This window comes from Lissotriton vulgaris, chromosome 2_1 (assembly GCF_964263255.1).
Source record: "Lissotriton vulgaris chromosome 2_1, aLisVul1.2, whole genome shotgun sequence".
Classification (NCBI taxonomy): Eukaryota; Metazoa; Chordata; class Amphibia; order Caudata; family Salamandridae; genus Lissotriton; species Lissotriton vulgaris.
In genome coordinates this window covers 698,388,034-698,412,241 of record NC_141687.1, presented here as the reverse complement: position 1 = coordinate 698,412,241, position 24,208 = coordinate 698,388,034, and positions in this window count along the sequence as shown.

The following is a 24,208-nucleotide window of genomic DNA, read 5'->3' as shown; positions in this document are numbered from 1 at the left end:
ACCCAGGTGTACTGAACCATTCTTTCTAACACATAATTCACCTTTGACTGGTAATACTGACATAGCAGGCAAGACTGGCTCGGATTCGGATTCAACATTCAGAATCATGAGATTAAGTGTAAAGTTACCTAATCCATATACCTCATTTTCTAGATCAGTCCCTGTCCTTTTAGGGAGTCCCTCCTTGTCAGGGAAACATACTTTATGCAGAACTGTGTTCAGGTTTCCCCATACCCAGTTGCCCTGGTAAACTACTGTATTTGAATCTAAAGAATTAATCAAACTAAACCATGCGCCACAGGAACCATTATGTGTGAATGGGTACGGGAAGAGGGGCAGAACTCCCTTGTATTTCTGGTAGGGAGGGAGTCGGCCACATATCCAACAATTTGTAGCGTTGCTGGTCTGATGAGAGTGATGTAACATACTAATGAAGGTGTTGTTGCGCAGCGCAAGTCTGTAGGACAACTCATGCGGGGGTAATTCACTAAAAGAATGTTCGGCAGTGACGTTGAAAGCAGAATGTGTACTCTTGAAAATAGGGTAATAGATGTGCAATAATATACTTGCAGCAATAATCAAAAGACTTAGAAAAAACATAATCAATAGTGTCACTATACAGTGACTACGAAGTGATTTACAATATTCATGTTTCTTGAGCTGTTTCTGTCTATCTCTCTCTCTATTTCGGTCTAGGGGATACATGTCAGAGACTAATTTAACCGATTCACCTAGGGGAGGACTTAAACAATTAAACTGTCTGACTTGCTAGACCTTAGTTTTAGCTTATATTCCTGGGAAGCGGTTTTCTCAACCAGGGGGAGTTTTGAGTCAGTCTGTGGAGGAGGGCAGGGCTGAGAATTCAAATCAGAAGGCAGTCCGTGAAATTTCTTGATGTGGCTCGAGTGCAGCCACCCCTTCCGGCCCTCAATCTTCACTGCTGTCCTAGTCGTCAAAAGTACCAATTTCGGCGTTTGCCAGCGGGGCTCCAGCGGACTCCGTCGGTCGAAGTTTCTTATAAACACATAATTCCCAGGAACCACTTCATGGGGCTTCACGTCGGTGTTGTCGGGAAAGGCTGCAGCTACCTGTGAACGACAAGATTGTAGTGCAGACATCAAGGAGGCAAGGTAATCTGTCAGCATGTTACAATCAACATCAGTTATTTTACGAGGTATAGGCGTCCCCCACATATTTGGTGGCCTTCCGAAGACCACCTCATACGGGGATAGCCCTGATCGAGAATGCGCTATCATTCTCATGTAGAAGAGCGCAACTGGCAAAGCTACTATCCAGTCAACGCCTTTCTCTCTGCAGATTTTAGCAAGTCGAATTTTCAGAGTCTGATTATGGCGCTCCACGAGACCTGCTGCCTCGGGATGCCGGACACAGTGGAATTTCGACTGATAGCCTAACAGGAGTGTAACTTGTTTTACAAGCTCGGATGAGAATGGCTGGCCGTTATCTGAGTATACGATACGGGGCAAACCATACCGTGGGAAGAATTCACGAACCAGCTGCTTGGCAGTGGTCGGAGCAGTGTAATCTGGGACTGGATATGCTTCTGTCCATCGGGAGAGTGCACATACAACTACGAGGACATATTTGAATCCTCGACAACGTTCCATCTGGATATAATCCATCTGGAGGACTTCAAAAGGGTGATCGGGAGGATGAAATCCACCTTGCTCTACAGGAATGCTTTTACCTGGATTGAACTGACAACAGATCATGCAAGTACGCACTTTCTGTTTGGCTGCTGCTCGTAAGTGTTTGTTAAACCAGATGTTTTGAATACTGTCTAGCATAGCTTTTTCTCCTAGATGTGCAGGACTGTGTACTGTGTTGATGATGACTTGAACCATAGAGTCGGGGAGAAACCATGTAGATTTTCCCTTCGTCATCCATCCCTGATCTGTTTGGATCCCTCCTAGTTCAGTCCATTTCTTTATTTCATCTGGTGTGGCATGTGTCTGTATGTCAATTACATCATGGACGGGATCCCTAACTGTCATGCAGTGTGTCGGTGTTGGAACTGTTGTCTTTGTCAAGTCAGTTGCGTGAGTCTGAGCTGTATGTTTGGCTGTTCGGTCTGCCAGGTCGTTACCCTGGGAAACGATATCAGTGACTTTTGTATGTGCCTTGCACTTCATGATGGATATTGCAGTAGGCAGATGTATTGCATCTAACAGAGCTTGAATGAGGGGACCGTGTTGAATGTTGGCACCGTGAGAAGTTAAGTAACCTCTCTCTCGCCATAATACGCCGAAGTCGTGCACAACTCCGAATGCATAACGGGAATCTGTGTATATGTTAACTCTCTTGTTCTTGGCTTGGATACAGGCTTGTGTCAGAGCGATGAGCTCTGCTGCTTGAGCTGACAGGGTGTCAATACAGTTTGTCTCTATGACTTCAGTGTCTGTCGTGACTGTGTAGGCGGCCACTAACTCTCCTGTATTTGTTCTCATACATGAACCATCCACATAAAGTGTCAGATCTGGATCTGGTAATGGAGTGCCTGTCAAGTCTTGTCTAGGCTTCGTCGTAATAGTAATGACTTCAATACAATCATGTGCCAATGGGTCTGTTCCACTTAACGGCAAAAGTGTGGCGGGATTTAATGTACTACAGCGTCTGATCTCTATGTGTGGCTGAAACAATGTCAATTCATAACCTGTCAGTCGTGCTATAGTCAAGTGCTGGGTTTGTGTTCGATTCAAAAGAACTTCCACGGAGTGTGGAACTTGTACTGTCAACTGATGTCCTAACACTATAGAATCACTTTGTCTGATTGCTAGAGCTGTCGCTGCAACTGATTTCAAGCACGCAGGCAGAGCCTGGGCTACTGGATCTAATGTGCTAGAAAAGTAAGCACATGGTTTGTGTGAACCTGCTTGTTCCTGAGTGAGTACTGACAAAGCAGTACCTTCGCGTTCTGTGACAAAAAGTGTAAAAGGCTTATTGTAACATGGTGTTGCTAAAACAGGTGCTTGACATAAGGCTTTCTTTAAGTCTTCAAAAGCTTGTGTATGTTCCTGAGTCCAAGGGAGGACAGTCGAAGACGCTGCCTCCTGGGTTGTCAACTGAATGAGTGGCTTTGCTAGAAATGCATATTGAGGAATCCATTGTCTGCTGTAAGAAGTGAGGCCTATGAAGGCCCGTACCTCCTTTTGTGTCTTGGGTCGTGACATATTTACAATTAACTGGATGCGATCAGGTGTGAGCTGTCTCCCCCCTTTGGACAGCAAGTGCCCAAGGTAAACAACTTGCTGAACACAGAATTGCAGCTTCGAAGGGGACACCTTGTGCCCCTTGTCGGCCAGAAAATGTAAAACCGTCAGTGATGCTTCTTCACATTCAGGTTCGCTTCGGGCGGTGATCAACAGATCATCGACATACTGAAGCAGAGCAGTGTTATTAGGCATGTGAATACTGTCAAGTTGTCTTTTCAGTGCTTGGCTATAGATTCTGGGGCTTTCTGTGAATCCTTGAGGTGCACGTGCAAATTTGAAGCTTCGTCCATTTAAACAGAATCCGAACAAGTATTGGCTTTCTGGGTCAATTGGAACACTAAAGAAAGCGTTCTTCAGGTCAATTACAGTAAAGAACGTTGCTTCTGGATCGATAGCTGTCAACAAAGAAGAGATATCTGGGACCACGGGGTACTGTGGTACAATACATTTATTCAATTCGCGCAGATCAATAACTAATCGATAAACTGGTGGTGCATTGGGATCGGTGCGTTTAAGAATTGGAATGATAGGTGAATTACATACATTGGAGTCGGTTTCCACAACCACTCCTTGTGCAATGAGCTCGTCAATGATTTGCAGTAAAGCCACTACAGCATCTGGGGGTAACTTGTATTGTCGCATTCGTGGTAATACCACTCCTTGCTTGAGTGTAACTCGATATGGTGTGATGTGCATACAACCTACATCAGTGGGGCCTTGCGCCCATAAATGTTCAGGGACATTCTGTAACCTGGGGTCAATATCTCTCAATACATAGTGACCTTTAAAGTCGCGCAGAAATAGTCGTACTCCTTCCGGAGAACAACATATTACAGCTCCTAGAGCTTTCAGTGTCTTTATACCTAGCAAGTTTTCTGGGCATGATTTTGTAAGTAGTAAGTCTGTAGTACGTGTCAAAGGACCAACTGCAAGGGGAAGCGGTTGCGATACTTCATTAATAATAGGCTTTCCTGAAAATCCAAGGGAAACATTCTGTGAGCCTGAGAGGGGTGCCCCTGGAACCTCGTCGTGACTGATAGTTGTCCTGCTTGCCCCTGTATCAATTAAAAACTTTCTGTCTTTCCCTAATACTTGACTATGTACATAAGGACCCTCTTGATCTACAGGAACCTCAATAAGAGGCAAGCCAACCTCCCTCTCTAGGCTGTTTCATGTGTATCGCTGATAGTCAGGATAATCATTTTGCGCATACTGATACATCTGTTGTGTCGTGTTTTGTGTTGCGGTAATGGGCTGTGACTGTGGTACTGCTACGGTCTGTACTGTCTGTTGTGAGGCTTGCATAGGCTGGATATTCTGTGGTACTTGTTGTTGGACCTGGTCTTGTCTGGGTGGACGTGGTCTCTCTTTGGTTTTACCCGTAGAGATATTATGTTTCAAAACTGCACAATCGTTTATATAGTGACCTGGCTGCTTACAATAGTTACATGTCCCTTTAACAGGACCTGCTGAATTATTGGACTGTGTTGTACCCTTTTTCTGACCATCAGCTGGAACTGACTGAGCGACTAGCATTTTCATTTTTGTGTCTTTCATACGTCTTTGTTCATGTTCATGTTCTTCTCTAATTCTATTCTGATGGTACTGTAACATTTGTAACATTTGTGAAGGGGTATTAGCTTGCCAGGTGCTTTCGACTTTCAATACTCGGTTCTTAACCTGGGGCAGAGAATTCTCGACTAATTTGGATACAAAAAGATGTGGATATGACTCGCTACTTGCTTTCAGGCCACTATTAATACCAAAACATTTCTCAAATCGGGAATAAAAATCACTAGTGTCTTCATCAGGTTTCTGTTTACAGGCTGAGATTGCATCCCAGTCTTCCTTTTTCGTTGACAATAAACGTGGTAATACTTGTACTAATAATCCTGGTAATGCTTTAGTTTTGTCCCCAAGCCCTAGGCCTGGAGTACGAGTGTTTTCTTCGTTTTCTAATGCAGCCCACTCAATCTTTTGCTCTCCCACCTCCCATTCTTTTTCCTTGAGTTTCTCGTAAATACCGGCAGGCAATAATACTTTCAATATTTTCATGATATCTGGATAGGTGTAATCACCCATGAGTAACATGTCTTTTATTTCGCGGTGGAACCCTGCTGGATCTTTGTCATGACTAGGCACTAGTTTCTTCATTTCTAACAATTCCAATTTTGTTAAGGGCGTGTACACAAACACACGTCTAAGGGTATTATCATCATTCATAACTGGGTGCACTTCTCGCAAGGGATTCTGTCTGTCTATGTAATACGTTTTTCTTTCCATGAAGGGAGCTGGATCAAGCCGTGGACACAGGAAGGCACTGTACCTGTGCCGATGTTCTAGAATTACTTTAATTAAATCAGTACCTAGACCTCTCCATTTCCTCATGAGTAGTTCTATCAATATATCGGGTAGGGGACCTGGATCAGAGTGTTGGCTTTTATACAATATAAGGAGATGTTGTATCATGTACATACCAGCTAAACGCTGTTCGTCTGGTGAAAGATTCAAAAACGTGTGTGCTAGCGCATCATCACTATATTTATCAGAACTGTCAGCCCATTGTACTGCTGACCTGGCTAATTCTTGTTCATCCATAGAATCGAGTACATGGTACCCCATTCGTTCTCGAAGTATTTTATCAGTAGCCTGAAATAAGTGTTCAGGCGTCTTTGGATTTAACATGGCAGCTTGAAAAAGTCTCTTACTTTCTGGACGTACTGGACGAATTGAATATTTTAAGGGTCTTCCCTTACCTACATAAGCTATCATTTCTTTATCTGATTGTTGTGAAGTTTCTGCTGAATCCTCTGTTTCCTCTTCCCCTTGGGAGGAAGTCGGATCCTCTAAGTCAAGATCTTCGTCGGGTGCTCGCTGAGCATGTATTTCTATTATTTCCTTACGGAGCTTTCTAACCATATGATGTACTTGCTTTTCTTTATCGTGTCTGCCCTCCGACATATTCTGGCTCCATCTAATCAATCTATCCATCTCACTTTGCGGAAAACCTGCCTGATCGTGTTCTCTTATTAAGCAATTAACCAAAAATCGCATTATCAAACCTTTAGTCTCAACCTTCTGACGTGACATGGCTTCAGCGACAGACTCCGGCCCTTCTCCTGTCCTAATAAAATCATACAGGTTGTCTAGATGTTCTGGTATTCCTGGTAGTAACATTAAATAGTCTGTAACACGTCTCAAACGTAGGGACGCTAGTAACATGGGGCCTGACGTACCAGGCACTGGGTCATATCTGCAGTCTGTGAGGTGTCGTCTAAGTATTTCGGCCGGAACGCCTTTCGGTGTCCGCGCATTTGCTAGATCTCTCATCGTAATTCGGTGTATCTGTGGGGGTGTTCGATAACCTCCCGTGGCACCTCCTGAACCTCCTGAACCGGAGGCCTGGGCATAACCTGACTGTACTTGTTGTAGCGGAGTTGGGTCCTGGGCCACGCCAGTCCCAAAAGGATTTAATGGATGTAGCTGTTGAATACCGGGGGTAACAAGGGGAGCAGGTGCAGGCAGTGAACCTGGAAGAATCTGCGGTTGCGGACCTGGGGGCTGATGTTGTAGCTGTTGGGAGACGTCAGCTGGAGCAGGTGGTACGGGTACATGAGCAGGTGCAGAAGTATATGAGGGAGCTACATCGTCTAGATAGGAAGAAAGGAATATATCCTTTGCTGTCTTGTGGTGTAATTTAGTCGGAAGCAATGGAGGTGGCAGATCTTTTGGTACTTCCGAGGTGGCCTTAGGTAAACCCTCGGCCATAAGAGGATACATACCATTCATAAGAGTGTTTCGTTGTCTGTCTACTTGTTCTGCTTTTACTCGTATACCTTCCTCAACTAATATGTTTTCTCGGGTTTTGTCAGACTCTTCTCTACTCTTTTCTTCTTTTCTGAGCGCTTTCTCTGTATGTCTATGCGATTCTTTATGCCATAATTCGATGGCATCTTTCTGTGACTGTCTGGCTTTCTTTTTCCATAATGCTTCCTCTATTCTCATGATGCAATCAGCATCCCATGTCCCAGCAGCGGGCCATCTCTGATTCTCTGTTAAATCTTTAGTATAATCTACCCACAAATCGAGATATAATACGGCATCTAGGCCATGTTTGTGGTACATAAAGTACCCTGGAGTGTCCCTAGGTGGAATAGGAACAGCTTCCTCGAGTACCCCTTTTCTGGTTTTTATCTGTCTTAATTTGGAGAACAGCGGCATGTTTCAGTCGTGCTGCTTGATACTTGATACTTACTCGAACTTGAACACAGTTAATACAGTAAACACAGTAATGAAAATCGAACAATCACTCATACCACGACATTTAAAACCACAATAAAACATTTTCAAAACGAACAATAATAATTAGAATAAAACTAGCTAACTGCATGATACAGGATGTACTGCTAAACAGTACAGATACACCGCTAAAACAGTGCAGACCGGATATACTGCTAAACAGTACAGATACACCGCTAAGAACAGTGCATACCGGGTCTGTGTACCCAAACCCGTCTTGACCGGCACAAATTAATGCGCACGTCTAGATGCGTCCCCAGCAACGGTACTCACCGGGAAGCACTGAACAGAAGGCCTCGGAAACTCGACACTGGACTGGACTGGACTCGACTCGTGACGTAGATACTTCGGAACTTCGGAACCTGGTGGGCCTCCGTATACCTCGGATCTTGCTCTCTCAGCTAGGCTCTGGTCGGGATCCTCCGCACTCCTCACCGCCTCGTCTGGGTGTTAATCGCAGCCTCAGTCACCTCCGTTGGCCTGAGGGAGATACAGGAAATCCTGCGGGTACGCGTAGTTGTCCGTCCGGCTGTGGCAGGGGACCGGGCCTGCAACGCACCTCCGGCGCGTAAGGTGGGGGAGGGGTCCCTATTCGAGCGCCAATTATGTGGTAACTATAAATTACCTATACTTAATTTATGCGGTAAAGTTCAATAAGAATAACTCAGTCAAAAATAAGAGGCAGAATCCGTGGTATTTGAGGTTTTAAAAGGGGGTTTATTCCTTAAAAAGGAATTGGTTATATGGTTCGAACCATGGCAAATCACATTCCATCGCCACGAAGGCTCAGGAAGGGATAGACAATACTTTATTGACAGGTTATCATATATATAGTCAATGCATTACAGTAAGACAGATGTAGGAGGCGTAACAGCTGAAAGGAGAGATAAGAATACACATACGTACTGAAAAGAGGCGTTACAATAGGCGTGCATGAGGGCATGTACTAGAAACGTCATTATGAGATGTCACAGGTGGGTGTATCCATAAGAGAATCCTGCAGTGTCAGCAGAATTACATGGCAGAGATGCGCGCGCAGCAGTATGACGTGTAATTGACGTGTAACTGGAGGGTGAAGGGGACTTGACATTTAGCCTTACATGAGGAGACAGAAGTCTGGGGTGTCAGAACAACCTAATCCCAAATCGTATCTAATATCTTGTGTTTAAGGAACTGTATTATCTGGAAGGAAAGGTCTCTCGGGCAAAAGGCTATTCTATACTGACTGCTAGTGCGTGCATATGCGTCTACGTGTCTACATGAGATGCGAGGGGGCATGGGCCTACCATGGTAACAGGAGCTATGAATTACTTGCATGGAGACAGTGAGGCCGGGCCCTTTGCTCTGCAGCTGGAAGGATGTTTTCCTAAACTACTAGACAGGAATGTATTTTCGAGGAGCGGAGCAGATAACTTGAAAGCAAAATACAGTCTTGGCAGGCAACAGGCCGAGCCAGGCACCGTTAGCCGTGCAGGGAGTAAGACAAAGGTCATGGATACAGATGCTCATCCAGGCTGGAGCATTCAGAGGCAGGAAGCAGGAAAGGACTCGATGACAGAAATCAGGGCCTAACTCGCCTGAGCCAGGGAAAACCATGAAAAGACGTTGGCAAGGCACACTTAGGAACGAAATATCTGACCCATTCATGGTGGATCTGAAAGAGGACATGTTAACGTTGGACGCAAATGTATTTGCGTCTTCATAGCTGGTACAGAGGGGAAGTTACATGCACTTTAAGCTCGTACATGGAGACGGTGGGGTACACGTTAGGGAACATTTCTGACCATAAAAATTTATATTTCCTCACATGAACAAGGTTCCATATTAGCGAAAGCATGAGGCAGTCAGAGTCAGTTCGTAGGCAGCAGCTAGCCATTAGCATCATCGCAATTAATCATCTTAAGACAGACAGTCGCCATTTTGAAGTCCGAGAAAGACCGAAAGCTAATACTCTCTTAGAAAGATTGAAGTTATTTTAGTTGGAGCAGCTGGCGAGCTTTGACATTAAGATCAGAGCATGCAGAGTGAAGCAGTTAGTGAAGAGAACGAATACCAGAGTGGTAGAAACTGATTTATAAGATCGAAGCTGGAAGGTGAAGACAGCCCGCGATTGAGAGGAAAGAGGAGTAGTGCAGAACAGCGAGAGTGCAGCTGACAAGACAGAGAATAGGAGGAAGGTTCCAGTGACTTGGAGAGAAACGGAGGAGACAGAGCATAGCGGTGCAGATGTGTATCCGTGACTGCAGGGGTGATCCTAAGATGAGCCAAGGCACAGACGAGAAGGGAACCCAGATGACTACCGAGTCCAGACTTCATACTCATAAGGTGACGTCGACCCTTTCTTATTAGTGTGCACACACATTCTAACCTTTCCTTTTGCTTTTCAGGCTATGTGTGATATTGTAGTGTTATATTGTTGATGTTATTAATGAAGAAATATACCCCAGTTCTTAGCAAACTAGTGCGTGATGGTTGTTTCCTTATGATAAAGTTAACCTTTCTTCTAGTCAGATGCTGTTATGTGAACGGATGCGACTCCCATCCAGGTAAATGGTAACTGAGCAAGGGGGTAGAGGAGCACTCAAAATAGGGAATAACCTTTACACAGTGTAATCTGGCCGTTTTTGTGTGGGAGAGGATTGACCTGTCTATCTATCCCATAATCTATAATATTGTATTATCCTAGTAGATGAGGAGAGAGTTCCCAATATGGAGAAGGTATTCATAGGAAAGTGATCGTCGTTATGTCGCGGCGTTATAGAGAGCATTGACCGTGGTCGATGTGTATACCCACAGGATTGTGGCTTGCGAGAGCACCGGGAGGACACGGTGTGTAACGAGAGCATTGACTGTGGTCAATGTGTATACCCACAGGATTGTGGCTTGTGTATGTAGGAAATAGTGAGAGCACTGGGGGGATACAGTGCCTATACCCACAGGATTGTGGCTTGCGTGAGCACTGATTGTGGTCAGTGTGTAATGGTAAGAGTTCGGAACTGCCCCCTGCACTATGAGTAGGAGGGTAGCATAGTCTGGGCCTATGTTGCCGCGAGACTATAAGGTATGAGTGTGGTGTTTTAGAAGATCTAAGCTTGTATATTGCTAATTCCCCATCCTTAGGTAGGTACACAGGTGCCTTTTGTAAGTAGGTCCTGAGGAGGGAGATGGTTACGTTTCGGCTGGGTTAGTGGTGTTCTAGTCTGATTCTATCTGGTCCGAAAATCCGGTCGTTACAGTAGGGAAGTAAATATCCTACTGAATTTCCTTTTTATAGAAGTTTTCTTATCATTTAAGTCCTGATAAAGTTCCATCTGTGAAAATACCAGACGTTGGTGACAGATTGATTCCCAACACGGACCGCAGGTCATCCCTGATTACAAATGCCCACGAAGGTGTTGCGGCTGCACATGCGGACATTTCGTCTTCTGTATCTCAGCTACAACAGCGTTTTTGGTGGCAGGGACTGTATAAACAGATGCGTGATTATGTCCTTCAATGTGACATTTGTCAGCAGATCAAGCCTTCGACTGCTACGCGTCTGCCCCAGACACAGTTGTACATTTCTAATTAACCACTTGGTTTTTGTTTATTTGGATCACTGCGGTCCTTTTTCTTCAGATACTGTGTATAAGTGCATCTTAGTTGCAGTTGATTCTTGCACGCGCTTTGTATGGGTGTGGCCCCACTGAAGTGCTGATTCACGAACTGTCATAAGGGATTTGCGTGCCTTTGTGGGAATTTTTTTGTGTGGTAGCTCCTATTCGGACCAGGGTTAAGCGTTCGCCTCTAAGGTGTACAAGGATGCCATGAGTTCATTGGGAGTCCAGGTCAAATGTTCGTCTCCATACCGGCCTGAGGGTAATAGTGTTGTGGAGCGGATGAACCGTGACTTAAATCAATCCTTGACAGCTAGGGTTATAGTTACCGGCAGGAACTGGCTAGACCATCTCAATGGCGTACAATGTGCACTCAATCTCCCAAGAAGGTCTCTGGGTGGGCGGACCCCATACGAGATGCTCTTTGGTATCAAAAGGGTTGTCCCGGACCTTGAAGGTCTAGACCAGGTAGCGGCAGCTGCCCTCTTTGACGAAGATGAACATTGTAATGTTTTACAGACTCTACAAGAGACGAGAGACAGTCTTGCAAATTAACACAAGCCCTCCACATCTGATGCTGCATTGCAGATTCCGGTAGTTGGCTGACTACCACAAGTCAGAGAACTGGTCCGAGGGAAGGTCGAGAACAAGAAATAGTTTAGCCCCTCATTTCGAGCTCCAATTCCGGTACTTGGAGTGCAGGGCACAAGAACAGTCGTATTACCTCCACTTCCAGGTCGTAAAGAAAAAAGGTACATCTCCATTGACAATGACAAATTATACAGAGTGGACGATTCATCTTAGTATGACACATGCGGTCTCTTGTCCATCGAAACTGAAAAATTCTGTTTTGGCTCCGGCTCCTAACAGCAGGCCTGATGTTGCCTTCGAGATGCCTGCAGTTTCAAGTCCTTTATTGAATACTCTACCTGATGCTCATCTTGATGATACGGAGTATACTTACCCCACAGACTTATTGATGCCCGATTTACAAACCTGTTTGGCAACTGAGTAGAGATTTTCATTTGACACTAACTCTACCACATCGAAGTACCCTTCAAAACTTTCTGTTTTTGCAACATGGTTTAAAAAAAAAATTGATTCCTCCTTGGACTTACATTTGATTGGTGCTTTTTTCAATTTTTTGTTTATGTCAATTGGCTTTGTGGTGTATTTTTTCCGTCTTGTGAATGAACACTACGTTGAAGAGAGGACCACTATTCGACTAATTAATGGAACATTAGCACCCCATTCCTCATCACACAGAATGAAGAGGGACCTGACTTTTGTAAATATTACTGCTTGGCCCGTCTTAGATGGGATTGTATGGAATGCTGTTAAATTTCAGATTCATGGTCCCACAGAGGTTATAAATGTCCCGAACGCACTAAGAGGTTCTATGGGGGATGTGATTAAACAAAATATACGCTCTGATGATTGGGACGTTCAAGCCCTAGAGGCTTGACTTTCAGATTTGAAATATTATGCTGCTTTTGATGCTGAGGATTTATATTTAGATTTGGCTAATTATGGTGATTTGTTCCGTTATCAACACTATGGAAATCACTAGCCGCATAAAACAAACACAAGGAGGAATATAGTCAATTAAACGCAATGGGAACATTGCCCCGCTCCTATTGAAGGCAGCTCAAGTTCTCTTTTAAAGAGATTCACTTATTTTACAGATTTTTATCAGTCAAATCCTAATGCATTTTATTTTAAGATGTCCAAAAAGTCCTCTTGAAAGGTTAGACTTACCCACACAAAATTTTTATATTCTAAGTCCTTTCTTGACCAGTTGGCTATTGGGGGGTAAGAACTGTGGAAAGATACCATTGATCTTAAATATGTTTAGGGTTCTGAAAGTTGGCAAAGGCAAGGCACAGAAGCTTTGCATCGTGCATGTTTCATCCCAAACCATATGTTGTTTTTGAAAGTGAATATTTCACAAACCACCTGCTTTGGATTGACTACTACTAAAAAATTAAATGCTCATTCTTTTCCAGAATTGGAAGAGTACCCCAGTTGGGATAATACCAGTATTTCTATCAGAGAATTACAGACCCTGTTGCTAAATTCTACCTTTATCATATCCAGTTTGAATCCTAAGTGTTGGTTGTTGTGGCACAGAATTGCTGATTCTTGCCAACATCGTTTTCTGGGTTTAGCCCCTGGCTACACACAGGTTAGGGTGGATCCCCGTTTTGAGAGTGACCATTCTGTAACTACCTATTCCGTAGGCAAGCTGTGTCAGAATTGGCTCAAGCTTCATTTGTATGAATTGACTGACAATGTTGATCTGAATGACTTTGTCAAGGGCCCTGCTTCTGGCAGATCCAAAAGGTGGATATATGCTATTTACAACAAAGTTTGGAAGGTGTCCCAGATTGTGGCGGCTTCACGCTTAAGAGCTATAGATCAAGCAAATTTAGAAAAAGTGCTAGCAGTTGTAGATCGCAGTATTAACACACTTTCTTCCCGCATTTACACATTAGATAATATTATTTTGTCTGTTGTTGATACTGTGCAAGAAGATGTCTCTGTTGTGTACCATGGTCAAAATCTATTGCGTTCCATTATGCAGTTTGCATGAACTTTACAAATGTTAAAGGCAGGAAAGGTGCCTTGGGAATACATGAACACGTCCTCATTGTTTGCCCTTTTTAATTTGACTGACAAACAGCAATTTATGTCTATCTATGAAAGATGCAACTTTTTCTATGTTACATATTGAAAAGTTAGAACCTTTACCGTTTTCTGTGGCCGAGACGAATTCCGCTGTGTGGCTCATCCATGGGTTAATAACATTACCTTTTCCTTTGTTCAAATTCGAAGCTTGCATGAAGTATTATGCAATTGGCAGGTATGAACCTCTGGGCACCGCTCACCTCCATGAAGCTAGGTCACTACCATTTACCTATAGGTGCCTGAGGGAGGGAAAAGAGGTTTATTTGAATGGTGAAGATTGCACAACAACACCTGATCACTCGTTAGTGTGTAGGAATATACAATTGCATGGCTTGTGAAATCAAAATGCACCTAATTTGGCCTGTGTCTTAAAAGGGTCACCGACGCCTGTTATCACACCCACATTCACATTACTAGCAAACGGTAGTTATTTACTTTTAAATAATGAAGATTGTTGTGGGATGATGGCTGCAATTCCTTACATCGTTACAGTCTTCCAACGTGTAGTTTGTTGTAAAAACGCAATGTTTCTTCCTCCACATGGGAAGCTGGATGTTTCCATCTGGCCGTCGATTCCGACCTTGAGAGAAGAGTACAACAAGATTAGTCGAATAAGAGCTCTTTTATCCCAGAAAGAAGTCGCCCTTACATCTGCCCGTGAAACATTTATCCTTCACGTGGCAAACACCCACACAGAAGTGCATGCGTTATTAAATATGGATCTTCCCCTGCATTTTGGGGAGTTAATTCACACATTCTTTAATGCCTCCTCGACCACAGGGCTGGCTCACGTTTTTTAAAGTTGTTAGTAGTGGCCTTGTGACTTCTTTCCAAACGATATTCGGTGCGTTCCCGGCATTTTTTCATTCAATTTTCTCCAGCCTCTTTGGTGGATTTCCCTAGATGCTCGCTCTGGTTGCCGGAGTGCTTCTACTACTTTGTTTATTTCAGAATGGCTGCACATCCTGTGCCACAAGACGATTTGCCCCGGCTGTTGCTGCTGCGCAACTGAATGCTTGATTACTATGGAGTTGTAGTGTAGTTCCTATTTTCCCTATAGGACCTGCGCATTGGAATAACAAACAGCAGTGTAGACGTAGGAGTGCGGTCTTCTAGGTCTCTGCTGACTATGTTAGACTTAATTGGGTTCGTACCAGCTAGCTCAGAGGTCACTGGAAACTTTCTTGAGGGATTCAGTTTTCCAACAACCGCATTAACATGACAACTTTGCTCCTCAGAATAAGAGTTGTGTGAAACAATAGACAGCTATTTCACTCAGTCAGTTGTGCAGAATTACTTTCACCAGTATGCAGAGAATAGAGAGACGGGCGTTTTCAATAAAAGATATTATTTATTGAGCAGTCTTCCTTCTCATGCAAGAGAAATGAATTGCCACAATTGGAAGACTTGTTATTATAAAAAGTGCGTACAGTAAAAGGAGTATCACAAAATAATTCTGTAAAAGCATGGATATGGTTTCTTAGCCATAAGATGGTTAAAATGAATAAAATATATACATTCATATATACATTTGGCTAACGTACTCAACTTGTGCTTCTAACTATGCCTACCCCAGTGTACCTGACCTAAGCCTAATACGTAGGAGGGAGTAAGTAAGTAGCAGTTTAAGTTAAGTTGGTTATGCCAAGGGTTTGCTTCAAGAATTCTCTCTAAGGGTTTAGTCAGCACCGTACCTCTGGAATAGAATGTTGGAGGTCTGGTATCTCCTCTCATGACTCGATATCCCAGTCTTCAGCAAGGGTAGGCTGGAAACGCCGGAGCTGGATTTTCTCGGCAGGAGAAAAGACAGCATCTTTCTCAGCACGTCAAGGAGGAGGGGCAGCGTCCGTGGACTTGTCGCATCTGCTGGGCTTTCTGCAAGGGACAGCTGTTCTGCTCCTGTATTCACCACCACCGTAGTGTTTGCTTAAGGCAACGTCAGTATTATTTATACCTGAAAGGTGCCGAGTTTGACGTAAGTTTTTGGACATAAGACGTCAATAAAGATGTCACTAAGAACTGGTCGTTCTTACAGTGCTCGTTAGAGTTCTATTACTAATCAAACAAAGCAAGCGGGGCTGTGTCATGTACTGTAATGAGCTGCAGAGACGAGTTACTGAAATATGGCTCTGATCGTTTATGCCATTATAGGGATATCTATTGATTATAGCCGTATAGGGCCATGAGGTCATGATATTGATCGGGGTCCTAGATAGAACACAACATCCACTCCACGAATTTATGTCCATCAAACTACTAAAAACTAAAGCAATAGGATGCGCGTGTATTCCTACCCACCCCAAAATACATTTTGCATTTGAAATGGTGTATATGAGAAACAAGCAAATGATAGGTACTGTACGTTTTTAAGCATAGTAATCATTAAAAAATTATTGCATATGTAAACAGTTTGAACGATTTTGCGAAAAAAAAAATTACACATGGAATGTCTCTTAATACAGAAAAGAAGGGCGAGACTATTCCATCACATGTAAATACAATTGCTGTAAAATGTGCTAGAGGCTTGAGGTAAAGTTTTTCTCTAGATCTTACTAAAAATAGAAGCTCTGTTCTTTATGAATAGTTCTACTTTAAGCAAAGTACGTGTGCCAGAAAAAAGTAAATATTTTGAAAAATGTCTGATTCAAAAAAAAAGAATTCTCATGGGGAGCGGAAAAATAGAGTTCCAAACGCTTTTCAGGAGTTTATGTTTATCAAAACTGAAAATGGAAAGTTGTTATCGGAATTGTGATAATCCAGTGTATTATCCATTCAGACAGGTCTTTCTGACATTGTCAATGGTAATCTCTCAAGTTTTTCGATGCTCAGGATTGTATAGTCTGCTCCTTTCTGTGCCAAACTGATTTGTTTATCAGGAAGGTTAAAGATGGAAAACAATGACGTTGTGTTGATTAGACACCATGGCACATAGCCCGAACGCAGATTTTGCAATGTCCAGCCTAGCTGTACAATAGAACGTAATTGGGACTGGCCATGTTGTAACATTAGCAAGTCTTTATCTATTATATCGATGGCAGATGATACAATACTGTCCAGTGAATATATTCTGGAGGACAGAGTCATTAACCCATTGTCCACAACAGAAAGTGATTTTTCCAAATTAATACGATCAATCTCGTATTTTTTCAGCTGTTTCAATTTGCATTACTTTCCATGCCTCGTTGTATGCCGCATATACACTTGCCGCTATGAAACATTTTTGACGCTGTTTGCGTGTTCCCATCATGAAATCACGCAAGTCAGCATCATCTTTAAGTAAAGATAAGTGTTGCTTAATTTTTGCCAGTGTGGATGTTTCTAGCCATTCAAGGCACAGTTTCCCTACACTGTATGTTGTTACTATCCCTGGATGTTGTCTCTGGGAGTATCTAGGGTCTGGTCTGGTCATTGTTAACCCCTGTGTTTTGTTCAGGAATCTATCTTCACAGTTATTAGTGTCTGTTGGCCAGATTAACCATTTTTTCCAATCAGGATGTGTTTTGTTTTGATGTAAAATTAGGTATACGTCTATTTCAATATCTGTGGTAGTATTCTCAGGTATTGGCTTTGGAATAAATGGTTTGTTTAGGTCCTTAATCTTAGCTAGGCCAAGACAGGTTGTTTGGTGAATTGTGTCATTTTAGAACATTATTTGTTCTGGGATCATCCAGGCTCGAAATAATGCTTCTAGGACTTGTACCTGCCAATCTTTTGTACCCCAGATTGTTTTTGTTTCAATGTTGTTTTTCCAAAAATCAAAACCAAATGTAATAATTTTTTCATAAAATGCTTCTGAATATATCAATTTAGTATTTGTCAGCATTGTTTTTGTCCCTGTCTTATCCAACAGTTTATAATAAAATATTTCAGCATTACTTGTGTTAAACCCTGAGAAGTATTGGAATATCTCATAAAACGTTTTTGAACTGCTTTTGGGATGTGTTGCACGATGTTCCCATTGGTTATATTTATAAACATTTCTAGGTTGAGCAGATTTATGCAAAAAGAGGTCTGCGTAATGTGAAAAACAGTACATCTGTTCATAATTAGATGAACCATGTAAATAATCATGTTCCGTAAATTTTGCTGACAACATTAAATCCGACATCATATTATTTATACTTTCAAAATCCCAATCATCAGAGAATGTACTTGGTTTTACAAAGTCACTTAATGAAACCTTGAACTGGTGAGGATATTTCAAGATCTCAACCGGGCCATATATTTCATAATCAGTCTTGTCCCAAACTACCCCGCCGGGTATTGGAATGGCTGTGACATTCATTAATGATAGTTCTCTTTTCTCGATGTGAGATGAATTGTGTGGTTTTAGAACTAAGTTGATGTTCTGACTTGCTGTGTCCATTGAACTGTAATAAATGTTCCTAAAATTAAAATTAAAATTAGGCATAGTAGGAGTATAAGTACCCCTGATACAATCCAATGCTCAATCAATGGTGCATCCAGATGTGCTTCTTTGATTTGATGAAAGAGTTCTGTTGCTTTTTCTTTAAAAGTCTTTATTTCCGGCGTTACTTCAGGGTCGTTTTGATCTTCTGAAACGTTATCGAAATTGATGAATTAGCCAGAGGCAGTTCTGTCGATTGTAGGACTAACATCTCCTATTTGATTTTCATTAGCACATTCTGATGCCACATCATTGTAGACTGGTGTTTCACGACGAACTGATTCAATTTGGGTTCCAAGAGGCACGAGTTCCATGGCTTTGTTGCATAGTCCTTCTTTGTGCACTGCAGGTTTATCAAATGTGATTAGTCTTTCAGTTTGAACCTCTTGGATTGTTGCAAATTTGGGTATTCTGTTACTTCTTGGGAGTCCACTGGGCCTACTATTTATTATATGCCACATGATTGCGGTTTTACCAGGTCGATTGATACAACTCGGTTCTCCTTTTTACCAGCAAGGGGCGGTAGTACTACTGATCTTGTTCCGTTGATACTTAAGACAGGTACTGCTTTTCTGTAAGAAGGCCCAAATTCCTTCTTCACCGCTATTTTTTCCCTGACCAGATCCCCAATCTTTGGAATCCAGACAGGTGGTGTGTCTTCAGTGGTTGTTGGCTGTTGTTTTAACTTATGTTGCTCAGGCCTTTTCTTGTTTCATTTAAGTCCTGTAAAACAGCCAAACGATCTTTGATGTCAAAGTCTTTATTTTCATCTTTTACCACTGAAGCCTGACTATCAAGGTCCTGAACATACATTCTAGTTCCGAACAATAGTTCATACGGGCTGAAACCTTTTAGAGAATTTCTTGACAAATTATTAAGACTACGTTGGATACTTGTTAAATGTTTGACCCACCCATCACCTGAACCTAATACCTTTGCTGTTATAGATTGCTTTATGTCTCGGTTTTTTCTTTCCACTACACTGTTTCCCTCAGGGTGAAATGGACAAGAGAATCGCAATCCAATGCCCATGCTGGTCATGGCCTCCTTATAAGCTCGAGAGGTAAAAGCAGGACCCTGGTCAGAATGAAGCATGGCAATTGCGTATGTGCCGATAAAGACTCGCAGATCTTTTATAACAGTTTTGGCGTCAGCCGAGCACTGGGGCCACATTTTTAAAGTGAATGTAGTCTTAAACAATTAATAGGACGCTGGATTGCATATAGACAGCATTACGCTACCTTCATACAAGGCCATGGCATTACTCCTCCCGATTCGTTACTGCGGTCTCTGTCGCAGTCTGGACAGCTTTTTACAAATTTATAATGGTGCAGGTTTATCTCCGGCCACCAGTATACTGCTTGTAATTCGGTCAGAGATTCCTTCATCTGTTTGTGCCTTGGACCTTCACCCATGTGTGCGTCTGCTATTAATAACTTTCTCCGGTTCGTGTTTGGAATTACCCTATCCCCCACTCCAGAGATTCGAGCAAAAGGAACGGAGTTTGCATCAATGATGTATGCATAATTGAGTGGATAGTTCACGGGTAGTGCTGCACAGTCGCCTTTTAAGGACGTTTTTACTGCCAGCATGGTTTCCCTACTCTATGTATTTTCCTGAACGCTTTTTTGTGGCTACGGAAGCCGGTTTAGTTGCTTCTGCTGTGGCTGTATTAGCCAATGAATTCCCTACAACGTGAACGCCATCACGTTGATGACTCAGAGTATGTATCTTTTGTAGGTCTTTCTGTAAAAGAACTACTTGTTCCCAAAACATTTTACGCTTGATTGTGCCACCTTTTGCATCTTTGAACCCGTTTTCAACCCAATTCTTCAAGTATTCATTATAAGATTGAACGCAATAATATGAATCGCACACTATAAGTGTGGGGAATTCGCGATCAGTATTTTCAAGCGCCATCTTAAATGCTAGTAGTTCAGCTCGTTGAGCTGCACAATCTCCTAGAGATTGCGTCTTAGTGACCATTGGTCTAAATTTTCATTTTTGCCAACGACCTTTAACAATCGCGCACGCAGCACTGTAAGCTCGTTTTCCCCCAACTGCGGGTTGTGCCGATCCGTCTGTATATATGATACATCCGTATTGTTCTAGAGGCAGGATTTCAATTGGCAGAGGACATTCGTATTCATATTGTAAAAATTCCTGTGTCTTTAGGTTAGGATCAAATTCATACACTACGTCTGTTGCAGCAAGAGAATTGACCCATTGGATCCATCTTGGATGCAGAGCCTTAGCATTTGGAATGCTCGCTTTCGTCACCGCTTCTAAAGCAGGTATAGGTGTAACGATTATTATTCGTTTACCTTGTGCTAGGGCCCTTTCTTTTGCTACGGCAGTCTGAACCGCAGTTAGAATTTTTTCCGTTGAACTGAATTTTATTTCAGCTTTTGTTTACAAATGAGATTTGTAAGCTATTGGTACCGTTTCTCCCTCATTAGAGGTCAGGTATGTGAATACGCATCTTCCTGGGATGACTCGGATTACAAGGTTGCGTGTATTGTCACGTGTTTCTAATTTTGTTTTTGCTAACATGTCTGTTTGTAGTGATCTCAAAATTTCCGTGTGTTTTTGAGTCCAGTTGATTGGTTTAAAATCAGGTTTAATTAATTCGTAGAGAGGTTTAATCCTCTCTGCATAGTTTAGTGTGTAAGTTCTTCTGAAATTCAGGAAGCCTAGAATCGATTGTAAGTTCTTCAGCGTTTTTGGTGCTTGGAGTACAGCGGACTTCTCTAAGAAGTTGTCCGCTAGGCTTTTTCCTTCACTTGATAATTCGTAACCTAAAAATAGTACTGTTAGATGGGCAATTCGAGACTTTTTAAAGTTGAATTTGTAACCCTCTGCTGCGCACCCAAGTATTATGGTGTTCACCCTTTTCAAGTGAGTCTCCAAGTCGTCGTCTGTGAGGTAGATGTCATCGACATAAGATAATGCCTCATCATCATATATTTGTAGTAACTCTGTTACTCTGGCTGAAAATAATCCTGGGCTATTCTTGAACCCCTGTGGGAGCCTACAGAAATTTTTCTGTGACCCCATTATTGAGAAAGCGGTCAAGTACCTGCTTTCCGGTGCAATATTTTGACAAAAGAACCCATTAGATATGTCTAATGTTGTTTTGTATTTTTTTCTAATTATGTTATTCATCAGTGCCGCACTATGCGAGTTCTGTACCGCAAAGGTTTTGCAACACGAGTTAAGGTATCTGTAATCCAGGACTAGATGATATGATTCGTCTGGTTTGGAGACAGGAAACAAAGGATTGTCATATGGTTACTACGTTTCTATATATTGTGTTAAGTTAGCATGAGCTTATTAAATGTTTAAACGCAATATTTTCTTTCAGCTTGAGTTTGCACACGACACCTAATTGTTATTGTAGCTTTCAACCTAGACGAAAGATGTGATTTATTTGAGAATAATGTGTTATTGCTCTAGTATCAGTCGTGCTTGGTACACTTGGTACAACTGTCTGTACACCGAGAACTGCACACTCTGAGAATAACCTAACACAAGGTTGCTGAAGGCCTGATCCTCGCACCACGTTAGACATAACACAAATAATGTTGCTGCCAACATTGGGCTCTACGCGGGTTTAAGATACAGTTACAGGGAATGAATCAACACACTTGATGCTTCGCATGCAGAGAGCTGGTAGCTGTTGATGTGATCTCCTCCTACTGAGAATTAGAGGTATGGGTCCGCCCTGCTAGAACCCAGATGAGACCTTCTTAGATATAATATAATATGCTAATTAGGGTGCGCGAAATATAGGTGATACAGAATTCTATAGATTTTTGCATCATAACATGCTATCACCTTTTGCTTACTATGGATTAGTGACTATGCTGCTGACTCTGATTTTTATAATAGGTATGTTGATATTATACAAGATACTGCGTTTGAGAATGCTGCATTGAAAAATAAACATTTCAAACTTGCACGTGTATTCTTTGCCTCCCAGTTTCGGTTTGGAATGATTATATAACGAAAGAGTGTTCATGTGTTCCACGATACCTGAGGTACCCTAAGTTCATGTACTGGATTGTCTAAGTCATTGGTAAGTTATTACTACCGATGAGACACTGTAGCTAGCTTGGTAAGGGGATTTCTGTAACAGAGGTGAGTTTTGGATCATCCTAACTCACCCAGGTTCTAGATCTCTGTGCACAGTTCTGTGGGAGAACGGAAACCCTGCTACATGGCGCCCATACGTTGATTGGCCTTATATCATGACACTCGAGTAGTATATCATTCAAACCTTAACGCCTTCATTCCCGTTTCCGGAAAACGGCAGTGTCGGAAAAACCTACCTATTTTTGAATTAGGTCTTTTTCAAGCTTGAATCTATCTGTAAACGGTTTCTTTGAATTACTACCCAGTTGTGCTACAAAGTAATCTTTGTGTTCTCTCTTTCCTGTGCTGACATGGCACAAGCCGTGGACATCCCGCAGCATAGTCGCATTGCGGTGCGTGACCATTTGCGGACTTATGATGTTCCTGTGGAAGGCTTGGCTGTCGTTCTGGTAGTGAGTGCGGAACATGCTTACCCGTACGAACTGTTTTATTCGTGGGTGACATTTCCGCCAGTGGACGCTAATTCTGGAGTGTTCCATTCATACACTGCTTCAGCTGTACCGGCTGCGTATGCTCCGTACAGGGCACTGGAGGTTCCTATTGATGCTTGGCAGCATGGAGTTTGGTTTGGTGGCGCCCTACCACACTCTTTATCCGCTTCGAGGTTAGGTCCTTTGTCCATTCCGGGCACACCTTGGCCCGCTTTGGCTGGATTCACTCCTCACCCTCTACGCGCCACTTGTAACGTGGCTGATCTGCGGCGGCTTCATGAAGTCGCGGTGGCAGTAATTAGAGCGCTTGTTCATTACACAAGCCGTAATGTTCAGGACGCGGCCCCTAGGGGTGCACAGCTTCGTGCAGAACATGCTGGTCTGAAAATCAATCCAGTCATGGTGAATTCCGTGATGGGTAAAAAGCCCCAGGACAAGGATGATTTTCCGTTCTGGCTTGCTGAGAAATTCGGCCAGCTGGAAGCTGTGTTTCCCAACACGAGTCCGGGTGATAAACACCGGATTCTTACACTAAGTTTACCGAAGGATTTGGCTCCTGAACTTGTTGACTGTGAGACCTGGGGTAAGACGTTTGCAGCGGTCTATTCGAGGTGCTATGGCATCCCGTCTGTGACCAATCTAGGTGGGGTCCTTAAACGTGTTCAAGACGAACACGGACCGGAGTCGGCTGTTGAATTGGGTATGCGCCTGTGTGGCTCCTTTGATGTAGTTTGCGATCTGATCCTTGCGAATGTCAAGGGGGATGCAGTGAACTTTCAGGTTGCTAACGCATTGGCGTTGGTTCCCGAGGCCGAACGACCCCGACGGTTGGCAAGGATAATTGTGGCTGCTTACAAAACGGTTGGCCGCAATGCCATGGGGGTTAAAGCTTTTCCTGATAAAGAGAAAAAGCAGCCCCAGAGTCAGACATCGGAAACTAGTGGTCAACAAAAGTCCAAGAAACAAAATTGGCCTAAAAAGCAGAATCAGGGTAAGCAACAACAACAACAAACACAGGTTTCTGCTCCTGCGTCTCCGTTGCCTGCGCAGTCGGATCGTGTTTATGATTTGCGCGACCGCGCGATGATTAAATCGCCTGAGAGGTTTCAGGCTTCTGACCAACGCTCTCCTCGTTCCTTTCAGGACTCATCGGCTCCGTCAACCGGTGGTGGAGGGGGCGGCAGGGGCCGGGGTGGCCAGCAAGGACGTGGTCAGCCCCGCCCGCGAAACAGTGGAGAGCAGCAGGAAGGCTCTACGCCCAAGAGACCACAGTTTGCCACGAAGAAAGTCGCCGCCCTGACAGCGCATCGTTATGCCCCAGATAGTGAGAACGCGGCTTCGGAATCTGACGTGGGCTCTGACCTTGCTGGACAGCGCAGCAGAGATTACCATAGTGAG